The sequence below is a fragment of the Mustela nigripes genome, chromosome 8, assembly GCF_022355385.1.
Source record: "Mustela nigripes isolate SB6536 chromosome 8, MUSNIG.SB6536, whole genome shotgun sequence".
Classification (NCBI taxonomy): domain Eukaryota; kingdom Metazoa; phylum Chordata; class Mammalia; order Carnivora; family Mustelidae; genus Mustela; species Mustela nigripes.
Window position 1 is genome coordinate 69,006,737 of NC_081564.1, and position 22,439 is coordinate 69,029,175.

The 22,439-nt window shown below is 36.9% G+C and overlaps 1 pseudogene; it reads right to left on the reverse strand.

Annotated features, from left to right (window-relative positions):
* Positions 1–14,664: 14,664 nt before the first annotated feature.
* On the reverse strand, positions 14,665–15,454 carry LOC132023953 (AP-3 complex subunit sigma-1-like; annotated as a pseudogene).
* Between the last annotated feature and the right edge of the window lie 6,985 nt (positions 15,455–22,439).

Below are 22,439 nucleotides of genomic sequence, written 5' to 3' on the forward strand. Positions count from 1 at the left end.
CTCTCTAACCACTACAAATGGCATACTCGCTTGGCTTCATTGTGCTATAAACCGATATACATAGAACTTAATGCACTGTTACCAGTTTAAAGTAAGATTCTCTAGCCTGTGTGACCAGGCAGTGAGTAGTTCCCCATGGGAAATACAGGGAACCCAGTGTCTCTTACCAGCACCTCAGCTACCACTGTAGATCCAGAGCCAGGAGATGAGAACACATCATCGTGAAGCCACACTGTCCTTTCTGGTGACACCCCTTAATGGCCTCTACTCCGCCAGATATTTTTAATGAAGTTACAGCTGTAATCTGTGACTTCATTCGTGTAATCTGTGGCTCAGTGTTGGGGGCATACTCTGAAGTCTCTGGGTGGGAGGCACCCTGAGGGCACAGCACATCTATTACCCCGGAGAAGCTAGAACAGGGAAACAAATGATAATGGCAAAATGCTAACGCCTTGAATGAGCTGAAGATGATGATGTAGCACTTGGAGTTTTCCAGTTCTTCTTGGGATGAGGCAGGGCCTATCGTTAGTTTGATATATAAATGTGCCTTAGAGAAGTCTTGCAGGGATGTTTGTCTCTCAGTGATAAAGAGAATTCATTAGCATACGGAGCCCTCTCCAGTTACAATTACCTGAGGATGCATGTGGACTGCCTTTGCACAGATATTGCAGTGTAATTGTGCTTAAGGGGGCATTTTGACAAAGAAGGCAACCCCATTATTTTTATCCATGTACAATAGCAAATTAATTGAACAATTAGTAGTAATAGCTTGGTTGTGCATAACGAGGCATCTTGCATCCCAAATTACTATACTGACAAAATATGAGCACTAATGCTCCTATAGTGAGAGATGGAACAGCCCTCTTCACGATTTCCAGGCAGTAGGAAGAGAATACCAGAACAAGCGGAAAGGGAAGAATTCTTCAAGAAAGAACTGGAAGATGCAGCAGACCCCAACTGTGGTCTTTGGCTTACAAAGACAGTAAGCTACACATTCCCTTTGTTGGTCACAGAAAGAGGTTGACATCACTAGGTGTGTTCAGTGGAAGTTTAAATATAGCGAAGGAATAGAATTGAAGCGAATACTAGAACCAGTTCTTGTACCTATACATTTAAGAAAGGAATATTTATTTGAAGGGCTTAAAAGCAAGGAGAGGAAAGTGAGCGCTGGGGAGAGAGTTTGCCGCCATTTTGATATGAAAGCATCTCTCTTCACGAAAGGATTCCTAATCAGACATTTTGATTGCAAGTCACCATGATTGTCAGCAGTGCCATGCTGTGATTAGAATAGCTCTTCAGTCCTCATATTCTGTAGCATACCCTATGTCATGCCCACTTTCATCATGCTGACAGCTCATAAACATGGAACTGTTAACAAATGTAGTTAGCGTACATCCCCATTCTGGACAGACACCTCGAAGTCCTAGTGAAATGCATAACTCCTAGCTTAATCTATGCATAACTTCATAACTCTAGACTTCTTAAGTTTAGAAGAACTAATTTTCAAATGATTGTATAACACTGTAACAATTTTCTGTGGGTTGATTCATATGAAATACCTGAGTTTTATAAACAGTTGGTTATTTTTTCCTCCAAAAAAGGGGATAAGTAAATAAATGTCAACATTAGTACCGTCTTCCTAGCACGGAAATTCCTATATACTTGTACAGTAGCAGAGAGTTTGGGGGAGCATAGCTAGACTTCTGAAGATCCTTATCTTAACCTAAGACTCTGGTAAATACTGTTCTAGGGAAGCCCTAGGAAATAATTACTATCCTCAACTTAAGGCATAAGTTGTTTTTATTTGCATTTTGTGACTTCCTTGATCTATCCAAATGCTATGTAAGTTTGGTTGATGTAACATTTCCTGAACTATCCATTTGGCTCTGAATTGCCCATCCAAAATATAATTTTTCTCCCTGACTTAAAAAAAAAATCATCTGCTCAATGCATATCATCATTTTCAGGTTTATTGAAATAACCTTTCCAAGATCCTGTTTTCACATTCTCATATACTTAATATAAAACTCCTACGATTTTCCAGCACTTCCCAAATGGAGTCCAAATGTACCATTCTGGATTCCAAAACCTGTACAGACTGGTGCCAGTTCATCTTCCTAAAATTTTGTTGCCAGTATTCCTCAGGACACACACTTCATTCTAATTACACCGCTTAATTACCATCCCCAGAAACCTCCATTTGCATTTTTGTCTCTATTCTTTTAGCTCAGATTACTCCCCACCATTTAGAATATCTACCTCCTTCTAATCCAGTTATTTTATATAAATCTCTTATGACTTCTAAGATTCCACTTGACTACATGCCCATTGCTCTGTGGGAGATGGAATTCACTTGTCTGAAGATAGCATGAGACTAAATAGTCAGAGAGCAAAAGGACAAAAATAGTAGCAGTTTTTAGCATTCTCATGGTGCTTGGATAACAAAAACTGGAGTTCAGAACCCATCATAAATAAGGAAACTTGGAAACTATTCATATTATATGGATATTTGTTAGGAGCAGAGACAGTCCAGAAATAGACTGACCTTAAAATATACAGATTAGCCTCAAGTTAGCTCAAGACCTCAAGTTAGCTCAATAGCAATACTCCTGCTACTGCTAGAAGCCAGAGTAAGTCACTTATCTGGAGCCTCTATAAATTTTCATACATAAACAGGAATCCATTAATTATCAGTCATAGTGAAAATAACCAAAAGAGAAGACCTAGACAATAGAAACAGACCTACAAGCAAGCTATTAGAATGTCAAACATTCTAGTCTTTAAAGTAACTATAAATAATTAAGATAGATCTTGGTTTTACCCAGCTTAATTTATAAAAAATGAAATTCAAATTCTAGGAGAAAATTAATAACTGACATTAAGATCCTAATAGACTGGTTTAATGGCAGATTTGGTAGAGTTAAGAGATTATTAAATAGGAAAGTAGGTCAGTAAAATGCCTATAGAGGGAACAAAGGGATAGAAATTATAGACAGAAAGTGAAATATAATGATATGGTATAAATATACAGAACATTAGATTCCCAAAAGTAAAGGAAAAAGATAATGGGAAAAACTAACATATGAAGAGAGATATTTGAGAAATTCACAGTAAAGAAAAATAGTCACATATTCTGGTATTTCTGTGAATTCCAAGTAGGATAAACAAAACCCCATAGACATGTTATCTAATTGCTAATAATCCAAAATGAAATAGAAAATCTTAAAAATAGCCAGAGGAAAATGTTAATTTCAGTTAACAAAATCAACAACTAAATTCTCAATAAACTAATAATGATACATTTAAAGTAATCTTTAAAATGCTGAAGAAAAATGACCAACAGTGTAGAATTCTATATCCACTTAAAATATCCTTTAAAAATAAAAGTATAATCAAGACTTTTCCAACTATCAAAAATGAAAACATGGCCAGTAGACTCCTAGGAAAATATTAAAGTTCTTCAATTCAAAAAGAAAATGATTCCATATGGAAGCTTTATAACATAGAGTGAAAAGCACTGGGTAAGGGTAATTATGTATGTAAAATTCTAATCTAACTTTCTGGATAATAGTGTAGAATTAAAATATAGGAAAACAAAAACACAAGCATGGAATGTGGGCAATGGAGTTCAAGTGCGTTAGCATCTTGGATTCTTTGTTTAGTGACAACTTGAACAATGTGGCCTGTGTACCATTATTGCAACTTCTCATTTCACTCTAAGTTCGCATACTCCAATAAGTTAAGAGGTATGTTGTAGTCTTTGTATAACCACTAAAAATGTTTAAGAAGAAAATAGAAGGAAAATTATAATGAAAATACTTGTAAAAGAAAAGAGGAAAAGAGAACAGATGAGTTATGAAAAATAGATATATAATAAATTTAAACACAAATATGCCAGTAATTTCACTAAATATATATATGTGTATATATAGATAGATAGATATTCCAAATAAGAGAAAAATATAATCAGGCTAGATTAAAAACAGCAACAACAATAAAACCTCCAAGATGCTTAAAAGATAAATATTAAATTAAAAAAAAAAAGTCAAGGATGAAATGAAATATACTGTGTTTGTATTAGTACAAAGTAAAAGTCAATTTAAAAAATTTTCTATTTCTTAATACAGTATTTAATCGAACAGGAAAATATAATTCTCAATTTTTAAGTACCTAATAACTAAAAAATATAAAGCCCAAACCGAAACCAATAGGCATATGTGATGGTATAAAAAAGACCTTTTAAACTACAAGATTTTAGAAATTTTATCTCATAAATTCTTAATTTGGAGGGTAGTATGTTCGCAAAATTATAAGGTTATCCAAGCCAAGAGATGGCGTGGGATTCCGGTGGGGAAAAAACATATAATGATGACAGTGGTGAGCAGACCTGGAGGTCAACCACCCAGACTGGAAAAGGACAGCAACATTAGGAGGGACAGAGTGGGGGCAGGTGAAATACCTTGATAGAATATCAGCCTGAGAACTAAAAACGTTATTATGCAGAAGATATTGGACGAGCAAGAAAATTTAAAAACAACAACAACAACAACAACAAAAAAAACCCAAGCAAAACACCCCACAAAACAAGGAATTTGCTGTTACAAAAGCAAACGAGAAAGGGAATATATTCATGATACTTTATTTGACTTTCAGTAAATAAAAATTACTTAGTTTTGGTATTGAACACTTTTATAGTATTGACTGAAAATGGTGCAGGTACATCATGAGGATGGAGAACAAAAAGAGATACATTGCATAAGATATCTAAATTGACGTCTATCATAGTAAGGCAAAGAGAATATTTAAAATTAACAATATATGAGCAATGTTTAGCAATATACAGGAAACAATGAGAAGGAAAAAACCTGAAGTATGCATAGTGGTTGCATCTGGGCAGCAAGATTAGGGTAAGTTCGTAAATTCGAGGGACAGTTGTTTTTCACTTATTAGTATGTTTAATACTACTTTGAGATGAAAATTTAAGTGGGAAGAATTACATGCTAATCAAGGGATATCTTAGAAAACGAAAATGATAAAATAAGAATTACCCTAATTCTACCACCTAGACTGTTTGGTTTTGGTTGTATTCCCCCAAGTCATTTATAAAACACACAACTTTTTTTTTTTAAACAAACAAACAAAACAACCAAAATTGAAGTTGTATTGCATTGAAACGTTAATGCCTAAAATTTTGTTATAAACATTTCTGTTTTCTAGCTTATAAATTAAACATACATTTTAATGTCTTCACAGTTTTCTATCCTCTAACTGTTGAGATTTAACTGCTAACCAGTGGTTGAATATTTGAGATGTTTCAAAATTCAGGAGTATTAATAATGTTGCAATAAATATCCTTTTACATAAACATTATATATCCTTTTACATAATCAGAGGTTACATAAATAATGTAGCAATAATTGTCTTTTCCTCATAAAAATACTGATTATCCCCTTATGATAAATACCTAAAATAGAGCTACTTACTCAAGTATATAAATAATTTTAAACTTCTTGATATCATTGCAAAATTGCTTTCTCTCAAGGTTGAATGGATAATGAAAGTCATAGAGGCCAAGTTAAGAAGTACAGAGAATATTTGATACAAAGGATGGGGCTGATCAGGGTGGGCCGGAGTAGGCAGGCAAGGCCCCATACCTGAGCTTTGGCCCTCATGTTATTTGGGAATGTACACTCTTTATCACTTAACAGTGATGAAAATAGAATTAATGAAGTCCATTTCTCTCCAATTTCTTTCTCATGAAGAATGCTTCCTAAGAACTGAAGCAGGTTAATTAAGATGCTAAGAAGTCTGGCACAGTCTGTGCAGACTGACATCACTCAGGCTATCCATGCAACAACATGGGTTTATTCCTGTTGGCAATAGCTGTGTTTTTGCTTGCTGGCACAGAGGTCCAACAGGACTGAAGGGGAAAAAAATAAGGTAATGGTTCAGTTTGCAGCCTTGTCACCTGGTGCAATCCAGAGTGTATAGGGTTATGATTATTAATATAGTTCTGCATCATCACACTCAGAGCTTTGGATTTTTAAAAACCTGTTAACCATAAATAGAATACAGATTGGAAAATATGCAAGGGATGGTTTCCACACCAGCAGTCCATACATCAGTGACCTCAGATTTACCAGAGGGAGCTTTCTGTCAATCCTGGAAAAAAAATACATGTGTGTTTGTACACACATGTGTTGACATCTTGGTAACTCTAAAGATAACCTCGACATAGTAGAAATAATGCATTTCTTTCAGTCCTAGAGAGCTTGAATATCTTTATATATATTGTTTCTGAATTTTTTTAATATTTTCTTTTTTTTTTTTTGGAAGATTTTATTTACTTGAGAGAGAAGAGTACGTAGGCACGTGAGCAGGATGAGGGGCAGAGAGAAGCAGACTCCCTGCTGAGCAGGGAGCCCAGCTGGGGCTTGAATCCTTGACCCCGGAATCCTGACCTGAGCCATAGGCAGGCTTCATCCACTGAGACACCAGCCACCCCTGTTTCTGAATGCTTTTATTTTTATATTGTCTTTTATTATTTTTTATCAGGATGTCTTAATTTTTATTGGTTTTTCAGAGCTTGTAAAATATTAAGATTTATCTTTTATTTCTTAGGAATGTGGAAATAGCAAAAAATTATTCTAAAGATTCAGTTTAGGAATTAACAAATAATAGAATGGAAGAGAAAGATTAAAACTTAGGTCGAAGAGAAAAAGGCACCTAGCTTTCAACAGTTGATTGAATTATTGAATTTATTACCTTTTCTAAAAAAGAAATACAGCACTTATAACTTACGAAAATGAATAAAATGTGAATTCTATATTGGTAGAGATAAATGTCTGTATATCTATGTAAGTGAAATTTTGGGCCGACCAGTCAATGTTGTGGTCTTGAGAATGGACTTAGACCTTTCAATGCATTATCTTAGGTCGATGTTACCAAACATTCAGACCATGTCACTGTTTTCTATTTGATTTCATTCTCCCTAAGAAACTTCACCATTTGCTCCCTGCATGCCTATAGGGAGAACATGTAGTAGGCAGAGAACTTGATTGTTTGATGTCTCAGCAGTTTTGATTCTCATTATGAATTAATAAGCCTTCATCTTGATTATAGCTTGCATCATGGGCGAGAATGCGCTGGGTGGCATTTAAAATTGATAGTTGCTTTTGCAGTTATTTCTTATTAATGAAAAAAATGCTCTTCAGATTTTATACATGAGTCTCAGGAGCTTGGTAAATGAGTCTGGACCTGATAGACCGATTCACTCTGGGCACGTAAATCACTCTGAAAACATAAAGGTCAGACTTGGGACTCAAACATCACCACTTTGGGGTTCTTCTTGGGAGACAGTTCTCTGCAGTTCCTTGTACTAAATGAGCTTTTTGGTGTATCAACAAAGATTCGTCTTATTAAGCCAGAAATCATTTTTGTAATTTTTCATTTTGTTTAGTTTTAAGGATACTCAAAGATGTTAATTGTAATGATAAACATATAATTGAATTCATATAATTCATAAATGAGTGATTATCTTGCATGCTTACCTTGGTATTCTGCAGGTGTTCCATAAATGCTTGATAATGCCAAGACATCTATGGCCCCTGCATGTTTTAGTCTTTACAGTGAAACTGACTTTCTCTAAGCAGGAAGGGAAATAAATACATGAATTGAGCTTGGAGGTTGGCCCCTGCTTCTTTGTGTCTTTTGTCCATTTTCGGGATATCGTGATATTTAGTTTCTAGGAGTTTAATTGCTCTAGTAGATTCAAGAGTGTAAGACTTGACATGAAGTGTGTAGGAAACTACAAACAGTTTGCTGGTGTTCAGGCTAAAGCATGAGTCCCCTATAATGAGAGAAGAAGCCAGGGGGTCAGAAGCACCAAAAGAGAGAGTTTTCATGAAATGTGTTTAAGACATCAGACTTAGGGTCATCTGGGTGGCTCCGTTGGTTAAGCGTCCGCCTTCAGCTCAGGTCTTGATCTGAGGGTCCTCAGAATGTTCCCCACCAGCCTCCCTGCTCAGCGGAAGTCTGCTTCTCTTTATCTCGCTGCTTCCCCCCTCACACCCCATGCTGACAAAAAGTGCTTGCACATTCCCTCTCTTGCAAATGAATTAATAAAATATATATAAAAAAAATCTGGACACAATTGGGAGCCATTGAGGGACTATGGGTCAGAGGCTGACAATATGAGCTGTGCGTTTTGGAACTCAGTCCAGTGGAACTGAATGGAATAGGACAGCTGGTCAGGAGGCCGGGGCTATAGTTCCCGCCCTGAACGGTGAGCGTTGGCCCTAGGCCAGAGTGCAGAAGCCGGAATGGCTTTGAGGGGGAAAAAAAAAAAATTGGAGTCAGGAACGAGTACAAATTATACCTCTTGGAATGTCACTTTTTTTTTTTTTTAAAAGATTTAGAGGGCATAAAAGGAACGGGAGGGCCAGATGGGGAGAGACAGCTTCAGACTCCCCACTGATGGCAGAGACCCACGCAGGACTGGATCTTAGGACCCTGAGCTGAAATCAAAAGTGAAACACTGAACTGACTGAGTCCCCCAGGAGACCCTCATTTTGCTATTTTAATTTGAGGGTGTTATTGGAGTCTACCATGAGCCCATATCAGTAGGAATCTAAGTGTATATCACAGCCTTTTTAACAGCCTTCTAAAAATTTCCCACCAAACCCTCAGGTGTGATGCCTGCTTTCAGAGTCACTAGGAGCTTTTTGGAACAGTTACAGTTGGTTTTTAGTTCCTTTGTCTCTCTTTGTCCTTTTCTTCCCTTCTCTTCTTAATAATTACTTACGGGCGTAAGTTTGTTTTCCAGGTAGACTCTAGCATGTTTCTCATTACTTGTCTATATCTTTTGTTTTCTTTCAACACTACTTCTGTAACTCCCCAAATTCCTAGTTCTCTCTTATTGCCAGGTTCCTGATATGGAGGAAAAGTTCTGATAATTAGATAACATGCAAATTAATCCATATTTCAATGATTGCTTTTGAGATAAGATCCCAGGAAAAGAACTCCAGAGGAGCTATCTCTTGATGGCGGAAGTGCAGGTACTGGCAGCTTAGTTGAGAAGATGGATTCAGGAACAGACAGATATTCCCTCAAATATAACCACATCAGATGTCAAATATTGCCATTTCATCATTCTTGCCTCTCATGAAGGGGCTTTTCATCTAGGTTTTTCCACTCATTTTCTTTATACACTGGTGAAAACACAGAATATTTGAGGCCTTTTATTTAGTTCAAGTCTACCAGGGATGGATTAAGAGTAACCAGCAGGTTCACAATTAATTGGATAGACTGAAAACTGGTTAGTTCAGAATCCCAAGTGACTGTGTTGAAAAACAAGAGTTAAATTTTACAGCTAAGACAAAATCCAGCACTTACTGATTAAGGGTCTACTTCTGTTTTCTATATCACCATTCATCTCCATGGTCCATGCCTTCAGCCCCTAGGCTCCATTCCACCTGCTTCCTTTGCCAGTCTTGATTAAGTCAGAGTGATATCTGGAAGGACCTCACCTAACTCTGAAATTAGTCTTATGCTCATAAAGTTGGCTTCCCTGCAGTAAGCAGCTGCCTGTCCATCTAGTCTCAGCCTACTGTGTGAAACCATGTGGGATAGTCTCTCTGATGGGTTTCATCTCTATTTCTGCTTCGTAATTCAGTTCCCCTGCTGGATTTGGAGGCTTGCCTTGAACTCCAGCCCAACTGACTAGGATCTTGTCAACATGCCTAGCACTTGACATTCCCTATAATTTGGCAGTTGGATACTGTTTCCCTGAGTTCCAGCTACTGAAAAGGGTCTTGTTCCAAATTAAATGGACCACCCAGACTCAGAGCCTGCCACCCACCTGACTTTGTGCATCGCCGTCGCCTGGTGACTCCTGGTGTCCAGCAGATGAGATCCTTATTAACATTAGGGATGCTTGGAACTAACACCACCCTTTTGGAATATGCTATAAATTACCTTCTATTCCTAGGGGGAAGGCCATTTTAAACCCAGCCAGTGTTTTTCCCTACCACTGGTTCTATTTCCAGCTCCTTGCCCCCACACCTACCCCACATATATCAAGGCTTAGCATGCCCTGCTACCCACAATTGGATACTAATATGTTAAGAATCTTGTTTGTCTAAATTACTTTCATTGACACCAAATTTAACCTCAACATGATTTAATGTTTCTGCTGAGCCTGTATTATGTTCAGCAAAGCGTATAAACCTATAGAATAAAGATTTGGGAGTTTATAGTTCAATGCAATATATCTGAAAGGCAGTAGTTGACAAACCAATATTATACTGTATTTCTGAAGTTAATATTAGAAACGCAGCCAAGGTTGATGAGACTCTAAATGATAAGTTGAAGGAGAGAATGCATAGCTGCTCTTGGTATGAAAGGAAGCCTGCAGAAAAGAGATGCTCACTGTTTAGTTTTCCAAGTTTCTAAGGAGAAAAAAGTCTTGGACTTTTTTGTGGAGTCATTTATGTAGAAAGCAATGGTACAAAGAAACTTGCTGAGGGAGAAAGAGGAAATGATTGGCTATCATAGGCATATTGTTGATCAGAGGAAGCACCCCTTGAAGGTTTAATATAGAGCAGTCCATTTGAGTGGACTAACAGTCATAACACCTGCTCAAAGAATACTTAATCTCTCCTTAATTAGACTGGCAGTGTCGTAAGGTGAGCCAACAATAACCATAGACTATGCCAGGTTTATTTCCGAGTCATGTTCTTCCTATTTAGGTTTGTAATTACGTCTGTACTACCTGAGAACTGGGCACTTTACCCTCTTGGGCAATGCCTTTCCTGGCTATGACCCTACTGCCAAGAATTACCTGAATCTCAAAACCAGTGCCACAAATCTAAGAAAGGGATAAATTTAAGATGAAGGAATTAAGCTGTAAAATGTTTGGCTTGCAGGTATCAAATAGTAAATTGGACTTCTTGGGTAGTCAGTAGAAGTTCTACTGATGCAATAAAATCACTTCATTTGATTGGTGGCTAATCCTCCCTGTTAAGATCTGCAGAGCTGAGGACTAGAACTCCAGTAAATGGAATCTTGGCCAATCAGCTCTTGTTCTTCTGTATAACCCTACAGTAAAGTGTACTAACTGTGAGCACTGGCCACCACACTGATGTTATAGAGTTGAAAATGTTGCACTAAAACACATAGGTGGTGAATGTTTAACATCAGTTGGATAGCTTTTTTTTTTTTTTTTTTAACAGAGAAACAGAATGATTTAATTTACAGAATTTTTCATTGTCCTGCAGAGTAGCCTACTTTATTATTGACATATAGCAAATAATTTTATGTATCGTATAACAGACATACAGTGTTAGCTTCAGGTGTACAACATAGTGATTTCACACTAAAAATGATGCAAAATGATCCCAATAAATCTAGTTAACACCAGACATCATGCAAAGTTAATACAATATTATTAAGTATATTCCTCAGGCTGTGCATTGCATCTCATGACTTACTTTGTAACTGGAGGTTTGTACTTCTTGATCCCTTGCATTCATTTTGCACTCCCCAAGACTCCTCTCTTCTGACAATTATTAGTTTGTTCTATGTGTTTATGAATCTGGGTTTTGTTTTGGTTTTTTTTTTTTTTTTTTTTTTTTTTTTTTTTTTTTTTTTTTTTTTTTTAGATTGCACATACTTGTGAAACCCTGTGGGGTTTGTCTTTCTCTAACTTGATTCTACTTAGCATAATACTCTCAAGGTCTAACCATGTTGTTACAAATGGTAGGATTTCATTCTTTTTGTGGCTGAGTACTATTCCATTGTGTTTATATACATTATGTCTTTTATCCATTCATCCAGCAATGGACTTTTAGGTTGGTTCTACATCTTGGCTATTGTAAATAAATTTCAGTGAATGTGAAGATGTATTTATCTATTTAAATTGATACTTCTGTTTTCTTCACATAGGTACCTAGTAGTAGAATTGCTGCAACCTCTAGTGTTTCTATTTATTTTTTGAGGAACATCCATACTGTTCTCCATGGTGGCTGCATCCATTTACATTCCCACCAACAGTGCACGAAGTTCCCTTTCCTCTGCATCCTCACCAGCACTTATTATTTTTGTCTTTTTGGTAATCACCATTCTGACAGGTGTAAGGTGGTATCTTTACTGTGGCTTGGATTTGTATTTCCCTGATGACTAGTAATGTTCAGCATTGTTTCATGGGCTCTTTGGTCATCTGTATGTCATCTTCGGAAAAAGTCTATTCAGATCTGTTTTTAAAATCAGCTTTTTGTTGTTGTTGTTATGTTGTGTGGGTTTTTAAATATATTTGGATATTAATAGGTTTATGATTTGAAGATATTGTCTCCCATCCAGGTGGTTGCCTTTTTTTTTTTTTTACTTTTAATTTTTTATTTTTTATAAACATATATTTTTATCCCCAGGGGTACAGGTCTGTGAATCACCAGGTTTACACACTTCACAGCACTCACCAAAGCACATACCCTCCCCAATGTCCATAATCCCACCCCCTTCTCCCAAACCCCCTCCCCCCAGCAACCCTCAGTTTGTTTTGTGAGATTAAGAGTCACTTATAGTTTGTCTCCCTCCCAATCCCATCTTGTTTCATTGATTCTTCTCGTACCCACTTAAGCCCCCATGTTGCATCACCACTTCCTCATATCAGGGAGATCATATGATAGTTGTCTTTCGCTGCTTGACTTATTTAGCTAAGCATGATACACTCTAGTTCCATCCATGTTGTCGCGAATGGCAAGATTTCATTTCTTTTGATGGCTGCATAGTATTCCATTGTATATATATACCACATCTTCTTGATCCATTCATCTGTTGATGGACATCTAGGTTCTTTCCATAGTTTGGCTATTGTGGACATTGCTGCTATAAACAGGTGGTTGCCTTTTTGTTTTTGTTGTTCTTGATGGCTTCCTTTGCAGTACGGAAGGTTTTTTTAGCATGATGTAGTCCCACTTGTTTATTTTTGCTTTTGTTTTCCTTTTCTTTGAGACAGAGTCAAGAAAAATCACTAAACTCAAAAAGCTTGCAGCTTATATTTTCCTCTAGGAGTTTAATGGCTTCAGGTCATACATTCAACCTTTTAACCATCTTGAGTTTTGGAATCCAGTTTTATTCCTTTACACAGAGCCATGCAATTTTCCCAACACTATTTATTGAAGAGACTCCTTTCCCCCTTGTATATTCTTGGATTCCTTGTTATAAATTAATTGACCATATATGCTTTGGCCTATTGCTGGGCTCTCTCTTCTCTTGCACTCATCTGTGTTCTGCTTTTGTGCCAATACCTTACTGCTTTGATTACTATAGCTTTGTAGTATAGTTTCAAATCAGACAGCATGATATCTCTTGCTTTGCTCTTGAGATTATTTTGGCTATTCTGGGTATTTTGTGGTTTCTTACAGATTTTAGAATTATTTCTCTGAAAAATGCTACTGGAGTTTTGCTAGGGATTACAGTGGATCTTTTGATTGTTTTGAATAGTATAGATATTCATGCTCATAGATTAAATAAGAATGTTAATGTATCTATTGATTTGTCTCTTTTATTTCTTTCATCAATATTTAAAATTTGTCAATGGATGGATCTTTCTTGGGTTAAACTTATTACTAGGTATTTCATTCTTTTTTTAAAAATTTTTATTTATTTATTTTGACAGAGAGAGAGAGAGATCACAAGTAGGCAGAAAGGCAGGCAGGGAGAGAAGGGGAATCAGGCTTCTGGCTGAGCAGAGAGTCCAATGTGGGGCCCAATCCCAGGACTCTGAGACTATGACCTGAGCTGAAGGTAGAGACTTTAACCTACTGAGCCACCCAGGTGCCCCGGTATTTTATTCTTTTGATGCAATTTTAAGTGGGATTGTTTTCTTTACTTATCTTTCTAATTGTTTATTAGTGAATGAAAATGCAACAGATTTTTGTTTTTTTTTTATTATGATGATGATGATTAGTAATAAGTTCCATGCTCAGCATGGAATGCAATCTGGAGCTTACGCTTAATGACCCCGAGATCAAGACCTGAGCTGAGACCAAGAGTCAGAAGTTCAATTGACTGAGTTGCCCAGGTGCCCCTGTGTATTAATTTATTTAACATAAAATATACTTTTCTTGACTCAGAAGGTCATAAAAATTACTGTTAAGGTAGATACCAGGCAAACAAAAGGTGATGTAGAGGTCCAGTTACCTTGGGGTTTAAACTAAGAGAAAAGGTAAAATGTTTTCATGCAGTACATACTTCTTTCTTTAAATAACAGTTGTAACAAACAGCAGAAAGAATTGTGGAATGCTGCACTTATGATCCATACAAAACTCCAACATTTTGGATTATGCATAATTTAAGGAAATGTCTCAACCCTTTTTAAATGCTGTAGTAGCTAAAAAGGCATGCCTTACTTAGGTGGGTATAGGAATGCAGTTTAGAAAAAAGAGAGCTATCACACTGGAACTACTCAATTTCTTCAAAATCACTGAGCAAGAAAAGCAACATTGAACTTCCATATTGATTTTACACAACCTCTACATAGTACCCTGACTTAAATCCAAGAGCAAAACTTAAGACTCTCTTCCTTTATTTTTGATAAACAATTACATCGTAAAGTTAGATGACCTTTCCCTCAGGATTTTACCTGGGAGTGGCCTTTTTAACTATTTATTTAAAAGAGGGTAGGTTTGGCACTTTTATACTAATGTTGCCTATGTTAATATTTCTTGGGATCTTAGGAAGATTCACATTCTTTACAGGTGATTGAACACGGGCTGGAGCCCCACCCTCTAAGCCAGCCTAGGATTTCTCCAGTTTATTTTGTGCATCAATTTGTGTAACAATCTCATCCATGGTGGTCTCCACTACAATTCCCCATTGCCATTTCTGGAAGAGTATTGTGAACCTTGGGGTGTCTAGTGGCCCAGCTGGTTAAGTGTCCAACTCTTGGTTTCAACTTGGGTTATAATCTCGGGGTTGAGCCCTTTCTGGGGCTCTGTACTCAGTGGGGAGTATGCTTGAGGATTCTCTCTATCCCTCTTCCCCTCCCCCTGCTCACATTCTCTCTCTCTCAAATAAATCTTAAAAAAAAAAAAAAAAAAAAAAAGAATTGTGAACCTTGTCTGCATGTAAAATTAAATCCAGTTCAGAGACATATTCAAAACACTTGTCTAATGTTTCCACAAATACTTGAACTACTTCCAAAATACCAAGTTCATTTTCCAAAGAATCCACACAGAAGTCAAAATATAACGTTGTGTAATGTTTGTAAACAAGTTTGTTGTCAGATTGTCCAATTAACAATACCTCTTCTAGGAAATTACAAAAGTTTTCATCCCTTAGACACCTTATGGATTGTCTCTCTGATATTTTGCTGTTACAGATCTTTACAGTAGGGCTGGTGGAACTTGGAGAGCCACAGTTTCCCATGGTTCTTGAAGATGAGTATCTTCTTCATCCCAGATGAGCTGTCCTGACTGGGTGGGGGCTGGTGGGTGAGCCTTCCCTGGGGATCTTACCAGCAATCTTTCACCACCTGTTGTATAGTAATTTTGTATCCCGCAACTTTACTGACTTCATTTATTAGTCCTAAGTGGTTTTTTTGTTTGTTTGTTTGTGGAGTATTTAGGGTATCCTATGTATTCTGTCCTATCATCTATAAATAGTGACAGTTTTACTTCTTCCTTTCCAACTTGTGTGCTTTGTATTTCCTGTCTAATTGCTATGGTTAGGATTTCTAATACCATGCTGAATTAAAATGGTGAGAGTAGGCATCCTTGTCTTGTTCCGGATATTAGAGGAAAGGCTTTCAGTTTTTTACCATTGAGTATGATATTAGCTGTGGGTTTGTCATATATGGCCTTTGATATGTTGAGGTACATCTCCTTTATACTTCATCATGAAAGGTTGTTGAATTTTGTCAAATACTTTTTTTTTTGCACCTATTGAAATGGCCATATGATTTTTATCTTTCATTTTATTACTGTGGTGTATCATGCTGTTTGATATGCAGCTCTTGAACCATCCTTGCATCCCTGGAATAAATCCCACTTGACCATGATGTATGATCCTTGTAATATATTCCTTAAATTCTTTAAATTTGTTAAGGATTTTATTAACTTATTTGTTGAGGATTTGTGCATCTGTGTTATTAGAGATAGTCACCTATAATTTTCTTGGGGGCATCCTTGTCTGGTTTTGGTGTCAGAGTAATGCTTGCCTCATAAAATAAAATTAGAAGCATTCCCTGCTTTTCAATTTTTTGGAGGAGTTTGAGAAGGATAGGTTTTGAATCCTGTTTGAATATTTGGTAGAATTCACCAGTGAAGCTGTCTAGTCCTAGGCTTTCTGTTCAGAGATTGTTGATACTAATTCAGTCTCCTTACTAATAATCGATCTCTTCAGATTTTCTATTTCTTTATGATTCTGTCTTAGAAGATTATAAGTTTCTGGGAATTTATTCATTTCTCCTAAGTTGTCCAACTTATTGATATATCATTGTTTGTAGTAGTCTCTTATTTTTTGGATATCTGTCATATCAGTTGTGATTCCTCTTTGATTTTGTTCTTTTTTTCTTTTGAGACCTTTTTTCCCCTTGGTGAGTCTAGCTAAAGGTTTGACAGTTTGGTTTGTTCATTCAAAGAACGAGCCTCTTCGCTTCATTGATCTTTTCTATTGTTTTTTTAGTCTCTATTTTCACTCTGATCTTTATTGCACTTTGGGCTTCATTTTTCTTTTTCTTCTTCTTTTTTTGTTTTGTTTCCTTAAGGTATTTTCTTACTGATTTTCTGTCTAAGGATCTATCCGTTAATATAAGTGGGGTGTTAAAGTCCCCTAATATTGTATTGCTGTCAATTTCTCTCTAAGGCCTGTTAATGTTTCCTTTATACATTTTGGTGCTTATATGTGGGAGGAGTATATATTTATAAACATTATAGCTTCTTGCTAGATTGACCCTTTTATCATTATGTAGTACCCCTCTTTGTCTTTTTTTTAAAAGTCTTTGTTTTAAATTTATGTTGTCCAATATGTGTATAGCCATACTAGCTTTCTTTTCGTTTCCATTTTTATGGAATATCTTTTTTCCATCCCTTTGCTTTTAGTCTGACTATGTCCTTCTAAATCAAATCTCTTGTAGATACTACATAGATGTCTTTTTATCCATTCAGCCACTCTTTTGTTTTGATTGAAGAATATAATCTATTTACATTTAAAGTAATTATTGATAGATATGTACTTAATCCCACTTTGTTAATTGCTTTCTGGCTATTCTCTTGTGGTTACTGTGTGAAGTTCATATATTAACTTGTGTGTACTATAACAGTGTATTTTAAGTTGATAGCAAATTAAATTTGAAAGCATTCCAAAACTACATTTTTGCCCTCTTCCCCCATATTTTATGTTTACAATGTCACATTTTATATCTTTTCATTTTATGTATCCCTTAACTAATTATCGTGGCTTTAGTTAATCTTAATAGTAGCTTTATAAATGTCTAATCCACTGCCTTTCCTATGTTTATCTTTTCCAATGAGATTTTTACTTTTTTAATGGTTTCTTGTTATTGATTAGTTCCATTTCTTTTCAGATTAAAGAAGTCTCATAGCATTTGTTGTAAAGCCAGTTTAGTAGGGATAAACTTTAGCTTTTGCTTATCTGGGAAACTATCTCTTCTTCTATTCTGAATGATAACCTTGTTAGGTAGAATATTTTTGGTTCTGAATTTTTTTCTTTCATCACTATGAATATGTCCTCCCACTCCCTTCTAACCTGCACAGTTTCTGCTGAGTAATCTATTGATTACTACTCTTGATTACTACTCTTAAGAGTTTCCTTTGTATATAATAATTTCTTTTTCTCCTGCTTTTACAATTGTTTCTAACTTTGGACATTTTAATTATAATGTATGTTGGTGTGGTTCTTTTTGGGTTCATCAATTTTGGAACTCTCTGGGCTTCCTGAATCTAGATGTCTCTTTCCTTCCTAGGTTAGGGAAGTTTTTAGCCTACCTTTTCTTTTCTTTTCTTTTCTTTTCTTTTCTGTGTTCCAGAATTCATTTCTTATGCACTACATCCAGTGCTCCATGCAATATGTGCCCTCCATAATACCCACCACCAGGCTCACCCAACCTCCCACCCCCCTCCTTTCCAACACCCTCAGTTTTTTTTTTCTCAGAATACACAGTTCCTCATGGTTCTTCTCGCCCTCCAATTTTCCCCAACTCCCTTCTCCTTTCCAGCTGCCCATGTCCTCTGTGTTATTCCTTATGCTCCATAAATAAGTGAAACCGGATGATAATTGACTCTCTCTGCTTGACTTATTTCACTCAGCATAATCTCCCCCAGTCCTGTCCCTGTTGATACAAAAGTTGGGTATTCATCCTTTCTGAGGGAGGCATAATACTCCATAGTATATATGGACCATATCTTTATCCATTCATCCATTGAAGGGTATCTTGGTTCTTTCCACACTTTGGTGACTGTGGCCATTGCTGCTATGAACATGGGGTACATGTGGCCCTTCTTTTCACTACACCTGTATCTTTGGAGTAAATACCCAGTAGTGCAATTGCAGGGTCATAGGATAGCTCTATATTTAATTTCTTAAGGGATCTCCACACTGTTTTCCAAAGTGGCTGCACCAACTTGCATTTCCACCAACAGTGTACAAGGGTTCCCCTTTCTTCACATCCTCTCCAACACATGTTGTTTACTGTCTTGTTATTTTGGCCATTCTTACTGGTGTAAGGTAGTATCTCAATGTGGTTTTGATTTGAATCTCCCTGATGGCTAGTGATGATGATTTTTTTTTTCTTTAAAAAGTTTCTTCGCCTTTCTTTTCTCCTTGGGAGGCTTTTATAATGCAAATATTCTGTTTGATGTTGTTCTATCAGTCCCTTAAGTTGCCTTCATTCTTAAAAATATTGTTTTTCCTTTCTGCTGCTCTGTTGGGGTGATTTCTTTTCCTTTGTCTTCCATCTCACTGACTTTACTGCTTCATCTGGTCTGCTTTTGAGCCCTCTAGTGTATTTTCAATTCAGTTATTGTATTCTTCAGTTCTGTGATGTCTCTTTGGTACTTTCTTACATTTTCTCTCTTTATTGAAATTCTCAATGTGTTCATTCTTCTCCCAAGATCAGTAAGCATCTTTATGACCATTGCTTTGAATTCTTTATCAGGCAAATTACTTATCTTTTTATCCTTAAGGTCTTCCTGAGCTTTTTGTTTCTGTGTGTAAGGTGAGGCAGCTCCTCTGTTTTGAAGGAGTGACTTCATGTAGATGATGAAGCTTCTCATTTACCCTGCCCTAGCTCTTGGTTGTCTCTCAAAACCTCCAGATTGTCTAAACTTCTTGAATTTTTTTTGATATGTCTTCATTGTTGAGGGTGTGCTGAAACCTATATAAAGTGACCATTCCAAGGAGAGGAATCTTAGCCCCTAGTTTCAGGCTGATTAGAAGACAAACTCTCAAGCAGCAGTTTTTAAAGTATGTAAGTATATGTACCATTCTATGGGGCCACAGTTGTAAAGACTGCTGACCTCTAGGTCATGTTATCTGGAGATGTATCCTAGGCAACATTTGCAAAAATTGGGGAAGTGTAGAAACAAGTGTAGAAACTCCTTTGTGTGAAGTCTCATCTCTCATCAAATTGTAGCAAGGCCAAAAGGGTATGCAAAGATTGTTTCTCCCTGATTATCTTATGTGGATGCTTAGCCTCTAGATATGTGGCGAACCTGAAGTCTGTCTATCAGGCTGAAGTTCCAGGCTAAGTAAATAGGTCTTTTCATGGGAGGAATGGAGTTGTGTTTCAGTCTGCTGTCTGTGTAATGCCCTGGATATGGTGGCCTACCAGGAACATTCTTTCCTATTGTTACTTTTAGGTGCAGCTCAGGAATGTTGCCACCCTCCCCGCCCCCCACCAGCCATGAGAGCCAGGCAATCAAGGATATCCCCTGTGTGGATTATGATGCCTTTTTGCTTTAGCAGTGTAGAGGTGGAGGGGCAGGGCTCACTCACTGGCTTCAGAAAGGAAGTAGAAATCCTCTCGATGGTGTCCTTTTGTGGGTTCCAGGAATGCAGTGAAAGAATACCTTACCTCTCTGCATGCACCAGCTTTAGGTTGGGGGTGGACGAATGCCATGACTGATTCCATTCACCAGCTCTAGCCAAGGAGCAAAGGATGTTACAATTTCCCATGCTTGTGGACTTTAGCTAGGGAGCATGAGAATGCCATGGTGGTTCATACTTGCCCAGCTGGGAAGTGGGAGAGTACATGGTTCATACATGTTCTCTGGCTTTAGCAAGTCAGCAGGATAGTGGTGTGAATGTCTGGGCCCTCCTGTTTTGATAAGGTGGCCGGAAGTGCCATGTCTAAGTTAGCTTGTCTAAGCTAGCTTACCTGTGTTGACAGAAAAATTGGCACCCATCAGTGCTTTCATCTCTGGGGATAGTTTCAACCATAACCCATTCCTCCAGTAGAGCTTTTATTTTATTTTTTAAATTTTTATTATGTTAGTCACCATATGGTATATCATTAGTTTTTGATGTAGTGTTCCAAAATGCATTGTTTACATATAACACCTAGTCCTCCATGCAATACATTTCCCTCTTTAATACCCAGCACCAGGCCAACCCACCCCCCACCCACTCCCCTCTAAAGCCCTCAGTTTGTTTCTCAGAGTCTACAGTCTCTCATGGTTTGTCTCCCCCTCTGATTGCTCCTCCTTCATTTTTCCCTTACTTCTCCTCTATGCTATTCCTTATGTTCACCAAGTAGGTGAAACCATATGTTAATTGACTTTTTCTGCTTGACTTATTTCACAGTAGATGCCTTTAGATTAGTAAATGCTTTTCTTTTACATATAGCCAAGGTGATTTTCAAACTGCATTTTTTTTTTCCCCTGGGGGTGAGACTATGTGCAAGTTATTCAGAAAGGAAATTTCAGTTTCCCTGAGCACTTTGGGACCTCTGGACATCAGCCTTGTTGGTTTTCTAAGCTAGGTATTTTAGGGGTTCATCTTTGTCATGAAGATCCCAAGGGTTAGGGTGCTTGATATGAGGTACCAATACCTTGCTCTTCCAGGGGAAATAAGAGATTCGAGATTCTTCCCTATTGTGTGTTGCCCCACTGGTTTTGGGGTTTTGGTGAGATCGTCTCTCTCTCCTACTGGTCTCAATGTGGTTTTTTTGTTTTTTCTTGTGGAGAAGCAGTCGATGTAGTTTCAGATCTTTTTCAGGGGAAAATGATCCATATGTAGCTATAGATTTGGTAAGTTCGTGGGAGGAGATAAGTTCAGGATACTCCTACGCTGCCATCTTCTGGATAGTATTTTGGTTATGGGGTGACAGCTGACTGATGAGGATGCTGGCGTTGGCTCTCTGGTGGGGAGACAATTGACCCATCAGGCTGTTGTACAATATTAAGTCATCTTACTGCAGTATTTGTTCCCACATTTGCACAACTACTCGGAGTCCTTATTGTTTATAAAACTTCTGAAGACTGAAGTACATAAAGGGTAAAGGGAAGAAAAATTCTGCAATAGAGGTCAAATAGACTTATAACGATGCCTTGAGAGAAAACATCTGGAGTCTTAACCCTAATACTTCGGATTTAAAAGAGTAACTTGCTGAAAAATACTCAATAAAGATAATGTCTATGCATATTTGGATACTTTTTTTCCTCATTATGGCATGATACTTTGCCACTCATACTATTTATAGTCTCTTTTCAGATGCTAGCCTATCATGTAGGAGGAAAGAAAACTTCTCAGTTGGGCAGTATCAAAAGTATAATGCCTTTCAAAATCCGCAGTATCTAAATAAGGTGGTAGCAGTGAGTTGAGTAAAATACAGGTAATATCAAGGGAAAGTTCTCTTTAGAGAAAATTTACATCTGGCTAAAATGAAAGTTTTGGACTTTTCCAGAAGGGAAAAAGAGAGTAGTTGCAAAGAAAAAAAAAAAGTCAAACCTCAGTGTTGTTTCTCTTTTTAAATTTGTAAATACTTATTTTTAAAATTGATTTTTTCTTATTTTTATGAATTTTGATAAGTACAAAGGATTGTGTAAATGCCCCCAAATCAAGATATCTGAAATTCCTCATCCCCCCCAAATTCTCTCCTTTCTTCCCTTTTCAAGTAGAACATTCCCCACAGCCTGACCCTTGGCAACCACTCTTCTGTTCTCTTTATCGATTATATGCTGATAGTATCACCACCCAGAAAAACAATGAACAACTAAGGTCTTAAAGAAAATACTTCAAAAATTGATTTAGGTAAATGTTTTTGCAGACACACATTTGCAGAGAAATTTAAAAAGCTTTCAAACCTAAAACATCTGAAATTCTAAGGTAGAAGTTGAACAAATTTGAATTTGTGGGGAAAAAAATATTTCTCACTATTAAAGCCTGTTCCTGCCACCTTACCTTGAAAAACTTCAGATATC